We start from the raw sequence: 6,423 nt of genomic DNA on the forward strand, positions 1-6,423 counted from the left end.
ACATTGCAAATTGTTTAAATCGGATACCAAGAGCGCGTACCGCTTAATACCAATTTCCCCGAATTATTTTAAGCTACTTGGTTTTTGTTTTGATAATAAATATTATTTTGACAAGGCGCTCCCTCAGCTGTATTACTTTTGAACGATTGTCAAGATTTTTAGAATATAGTGTGAAATCGAAATTTACGTCAGCTAAATTAATACATTATTTAGATGATTTTCTTGGGGGTGACAAAACGTCAGAATCATGCAATCAGGCATTAAATATCTTTCATAACACAATGACAGAGCTTGGAGTGCCTTTAGCATCGGAAAAAACTGAAGGCCCGACGGAGGTCTTAGTCTTTTTAGGTTTAGAGCTTGACACAAACCAAATGACAATCAGAATTCCGTCAGAAAAATAGAGGAGATCAAAGAAAAAATTATTGAGCTGTTATCACACTCGAAATCAACTCTTAAAAGATACAATCTTTAATTGGTTCACTCCATTTTTGTTGTAGAGCTATTGTTATTGGTCGCCCTTTCATTAGACGTTTTAATTCAATTTGTGGGCTGGCAAAGTCGTATCACCGCGTAAGATTAAAGAAAGAGGTTCGGCGGGATTTGAACATATGGCTTTTATTTCTAAAGAAATATAATGGCGTGTCTGTGTTTCATGACAAATTTTGGGTTTCCAACGAAGATGTAGAATTGTTTTTTATGACAGCGCGGGCGTGTCTGTGTTTCATGACAAATTTTGGGTTTCCAACGAAGATGTAGAATTGTTTTTTATGACAGCGCGGGTGGTGTCAATTGTGGCTTCGGAATTTACTATCAAGGTCATTGGTGCCAAGGGAAATGGCCAGACGATTGGCATTCACGCGGTCTTACGGCCGATATCACTGTTTTTGGAGTTATTCCCAATTGTTTTGGCAATATTTATTTTTGGTTCTAAATTGATAAATAAAAAAATAAGATTTAACTGCGATAACATGGCAGTTGTAGACATTTTGAATAAGGCTTTGTCTAGATCTGAAACAATAATGTGTCTTGTAAGACTTCTTGTATTGCATTGTATGAAACTTAATATTTTATTGAAAGCAGTTCATGTCCCAGGCCGTTATAATGTAATTTGTGATGCATCGTCACGTTTTCAGTTGAAAAAAATCAGAGAATTAGCACCAGAAGCAGATCAGCTACCTCACCCAGTCCCAGAATTCCTTTGGAGCGTCTTCGATTTAGAGCTCGAACATTGTTACAAAGTGGATTAGCGCCAAATACTAGATCAACATACTTCTGGGAAGGGCTTAATCTATGTTGTGAGAACTTGTTGCCCAACCCATTTGCATTTTGATATATATACTTTATTTGTATGCTATATTTGTAAACATGTATTAAATGCAATAAAATATGTTTAAACTAAAGCCCCAGTCACACTAGAGCTTACGACCAGTGAAGACCAGTTCACGATCACCAGTGACCTCTGGTCGCGGACAATCTTTAAAACGTCTTACGACGGTTTATCGGGGGATTTTTTGGCAGGGCGCAGGGTTTTCTTATTTAAGGGCCCCCGACCCAAAAATTTTAGTCGTGAGAGGGTTTTTTTAGCTTTTCCCCAAAAACCTCCTTCGCAAAAAGGTCCCCTAGTGATCTTTTAAGGTCTTAGGCCCGTCGCACGATGGGTCGTTCGGAATGGGACAATCTTACGACCCTCTTTTTTCAAAATTTCCCCTGTACTATAAACCTAAATTTGTCTTTTGTAATCGTGGGGATGGTCGGACGACAAGTTGTAGGTTTATCCATGTTACGACATGGGAGTCGTAAGAAATTTCCCCGGCAATCTTAGACCATCTACGTTTACTTATTTAAACCCTTTTTGGAACGATTGGGCAAAAAGAAAGACTTTTCTTTTCCTACTCGCAAAAAGTAAATTTATCTGTGCAAAAACGGTTTTGATCGCAGACAATCGCTGATGATCGTCAGTTTTACAAGTCGCCGGTGGTCGCAAGTATTCGTAAGCTCTAGTGTGACTGGGGTTTAAAACATACGATACAGCGTTGAACGCTTTTCGGATATTTCTATCCGAATATAATCTGTCATTTATACAATGGCCAATTTCAATTCTCAGAGTATTGTCTTTTTTATATCGTATTGTTTTGAGAGGGGCATGGCTTCAAAAACTATAACCACATATGTTGCCGGCTTGAATTATTTTCATAAACTTTCTGGATTTTACGATATATCAAAAATATTCAGGGTTAGCAAACTGCTTGAAGGTTGCAAAAAATCTCGTAAATCACATGATAATCGGGCTCCGATAACAAAACAGGTTTTGAAAGTTTTATGTGACATGTTACCATTATGTTGCTACAATGCTTACGAGACTAGATTATTTACCACATTATTTATATTCGCATATTTTGGTTTATTTCGCATTAGTGGGCTGGTCGTTCCAAAAGTACTGGAAAGTCGGGACGTACTATGGAATTCGGACATATCAATTATAGATAATAGCAAGGTGCTTATTTGTCTCCGTCATTCAAAAACTAATAAAACTGGTGTTCCGGTATATCTAAATTTGCCTAAGCAGTTTTGTTGAAATGCGTTTTAAGAGCCCGCTTGTCATTTGGATGTTGTTACAAAACTCATAGTTTTAGAATTGGCAGAGCTATTGATCTCGCCATTATGGGCGTTCCTGCAATAGCTATAATGAAAGCCGATAGATGGAATTGCGATTGTTACAAATTGTGCATTAGATAAAAAAATAGCATTAGATAAAAAATAACATTTCATAAGCAATTTCGGGCAGTTTGTGCCATTATATCATCAGTAGTGTTTTGATTTCACGACATGTGTTTATTCTATATTTAGACATCTGGGTCATCGGGGACTCGATCCTGTACTGGGCAGGCAATCATGCAATACAAACTGGGAAGAGAAATTTGAGACTACCAGGACAAGCAATTTCATGGCTAGGGGTTCGAGGTCTGCGATGGTCCACACTACGACGGGAAATTGAAGCTAAGGTTCTCCTATCACCTGCTCCGTCGTTAATACTTATTCATTTAAGTGGTAATGATTTAGTTCACTCTCATGCCTATGATATTTTTAAAGGGACAATACAGGAGGAAGTGTCGTACCTTCACGACGCATTTCCGTCCGCTTGCATTATTTGGATTGACATAAAACCCAGAAGGATGTGGGGGAAATTTGATAACAAGTCTATGAATCTTAAACGTAAAAGAGTAAATCGTTTAGGTCGCCACATAGCTAGTTCCTTAAGTAAGTTTGATATTGTCAAGCCAGATATTGACATTGAAACGGAGTTTTATCGCGAGGACGGTGTCCACTTAAATTTAGTTGGTCTAGAGTTCTATCTTAAATATTTAAGAGATGCTATGCTAAAAAATCTGTAATGGATTTTTTTGGTGATAAATTCGTTGAATTTATTGTGGCGGAAAAATTCTGTTGATCGAGGGGTAGGCAGGCCTCGCAATTTAATGTATTTGCAATTCATGTTTTTCGAATATTTTAGCTGGTTAGGGTCACCTTGTTTTTGGGCTGGTCTAATCGCCTAAAGATAGGAACCTTGACCTTGTAGGTTAAATTTTAAATGCTCATCCGGTACTTTCTAATTATTATACGGTCTACCAGTAATTGTGTTGACTCGTTAATAGCTTTTGCCCTTAGTACTCGGCAATTCCTAACTAGCATTGCTTTCTTGCCTTGCATTGTACAGCCTTTGCTGTTGCTGTTTATATTTACATTAACTCGAATTGTGGAACCATTCATTTCTTGGTCTAATCATTGGTGAGTGGTTTTATTGTTCGTCGTTAATGGTACCGATGCTTGCGGTAGTATGTTACCAGTGGTATATACATGTAGGTTGCCGTTAATATTAGAAGTACAAAAACAATAGAAATCTTAAAAATGAAGTCATTTACGCAATTTTTATTTGTGTACAATTTTGTACAGTTTTGTCGAGTTGTGTACAGTTGTGTACAGTTTGTCGATAATACTGCCTGCCTTCGGTCGTCGGAATTTTTTCTCACAAGACTCGACATGGTCAAATCTGTCTTGTCTAGAGCGGCCAACTTATCCAACCAATAGTTTTTTGTAAATTCAAAGTTTTTCATCTGTGTGTATATGTGATGAACTTTCTTTTCACTTAGACTTATTAAAAGAGTTATTAGTAATTTGATATTGTGTTTGCGTTTCATTTTCGATTATTCAAATAATGACACCTTTTAAGTGCAAAAATTACTTTTGGACGCGGCAATATATTTGGAAGGCCTATAAAAAAATTAATGAAACTTCAAACTGAATCTTGATTGATCAAATCCTTGCCACCTATTGTACTAAACTAAATGAATATTTACACCTTTCTTATGCAAAAATTTCACTCTGATCGACTTGGCAAAAATTGTTTAATTGGTTGACAAATCTTCAAATATTCTAGGATAAAAATCAAGGTTTTATTGACGAATGTGTTCGGAATCTCAGTACTAGATGAATATTTACATCTTAGCACTAAAAAATCCACTCTGACAAGGCAAGACCCCAGGTATGTGGCATGTTGTTTTATAAGTGGATAAAAGTTATATAAGTCATTTCCCTGGGGTAAAAAGTGGCCCTGTCTCTGGGGTCCATTACTTTACAATTAAAGTAAAAGGAAAAAAATGACAAATCCAGTAAGTTTGACCTTTTCTAGTAATGTTTGTCAGGTGAGTGATCCAGGCCCAACATGCATAATGTAGCTGTCTTATTTTCTCCTTAATTAACTTGTTTAAAAAAAACTGCTTTGTTTAACTTATCTCCAAAATTCTTCTGTGAATAACTTATTTACAAAATTCAATCTATAATCTGTATTTGATACACTAGTTATTTTCACCTTATTTTCTTCTATCATTCATAGTAATTATAAGGCAAATTATCAATCAAAATTCTTTTTTTTTTGTGTGCAAAATATTAGATTACTTTATTTTCAACAATTTTCATCTATCATTTCATAATACATGTTCTTTAAATAACTCGATGTCTACAAACATTCAAACTTATAATATTCTGTATGCAAAGTACTGATTTTACTGATTTTCACTTTATACTGATTTCGTTCATTTTACCTATAATTTTGTATGTACTTAACTTGATATTTTCACACGTATTTCATAGTCACAGCGGTGGTTTGTAGCACCTTGGAGACTCACACACACACACGCACGCACACACGCACACGCACACACACACACACACACACACACACACACACATTTTTCATTAAATGACTTAAAGTAACTTAACATTGCTACTCAATGTTAATTAACTTACAATGTATTATTCTGTTAAACCTTTTATATTCGAGGAAAAAGTAAATGCCTTATAGCAGTGGAAACAAAAATAAAAAAGAACATGTTTGTAAAACACAGATGTCCCCGCTCAGATTATTGTCAGTAACAATTTAAAAAAAGAAAAGGTTTACCCATTCACTCAGTTATAGACAGAAACATTGCCACAGTAATTTAACTTTACAGAGTCATGCCTTTTTATTATTGTGAAAGATATGAGTTGGCATGTCATGGTTCTGTAATGAGGTTGAAAAATATTCAACTTACAAATAAAACAACAACAAAAGACATCAGCCTTAAAACAGGCTGTATAAGCGAATTTGTAGAAATCTATCATTGGCACCCTTGACTTTGACTCACTGCCTCGTTAATAATTCAGATTAAGGAATTCTATGTAAGTTATCTTCCTGCCACTTAAGACAACTGTCAATAAATAAAGGCTGAATGGGCAAAAGTGTAAGAATCTATTTATAGCACAGGTGACCTTGATGAAACTGACCCCAAATTGCATCCAAATGAATAATATTGCTCAATTTTATGTTTGTACCAACTATAAAAGACAAGTCCATAGAAAAAGGTAACACCTATAAAAATGTAAAGATCTATTTTGACATTGGTGGCATTGACCTTGATCCAAATAGCCCGTTACAGAACCCACAGGAAGACGACTTCCTTAGGCATGTCCGTATTAAACATGAAATACACCAACTTTAAAATTAAGGCGTAATGAGCAAAAATGTTGAAATTTATTTTTTCCACCAATGACTGGGAACGCAGTGACCCCTTCTCCAAAAAATGCTAGAGGACCATTGAGGGTATCCATAAGGCCAATGTGGAAGATATCATTGAATTAATGAAGTACAATGTAATTAGAAGAAATTCAAGATAAATCCAATTTGCCGGAATAGGTTAATCACACAAGGCCCAATTTCAAAGTAAAAAAATGGGAAATCACTGGGGAAATGGATGGCACAATTATATAACTTGGATATATTATGTACTTTGTATTGATAAGTAAGTGTGGACGCACCATTCAAAACCATTAGATCAATTCCGTTGCAAATTTGATTTTGTACAACTTGAGAGGGTCTTCTTTGCA

Source organism: Ruditapes philippinarum, unplaced genomic scaffold, assembly GCF_026571515.1.
Source record: "Ruditapes philippinarum isolate M1 unplaced genomic scaffold, ASM2657151v2 ctg5661_1_1_1_1, whole genome shotgun sequence".
Taxonomy (NCBI): domain Eukaryota; kingdom Metazoa; phylum Mollusca; class Bivalvia; order Venerida; family Veneridae; genus Ruditapes; species Ruditapes philippinarum.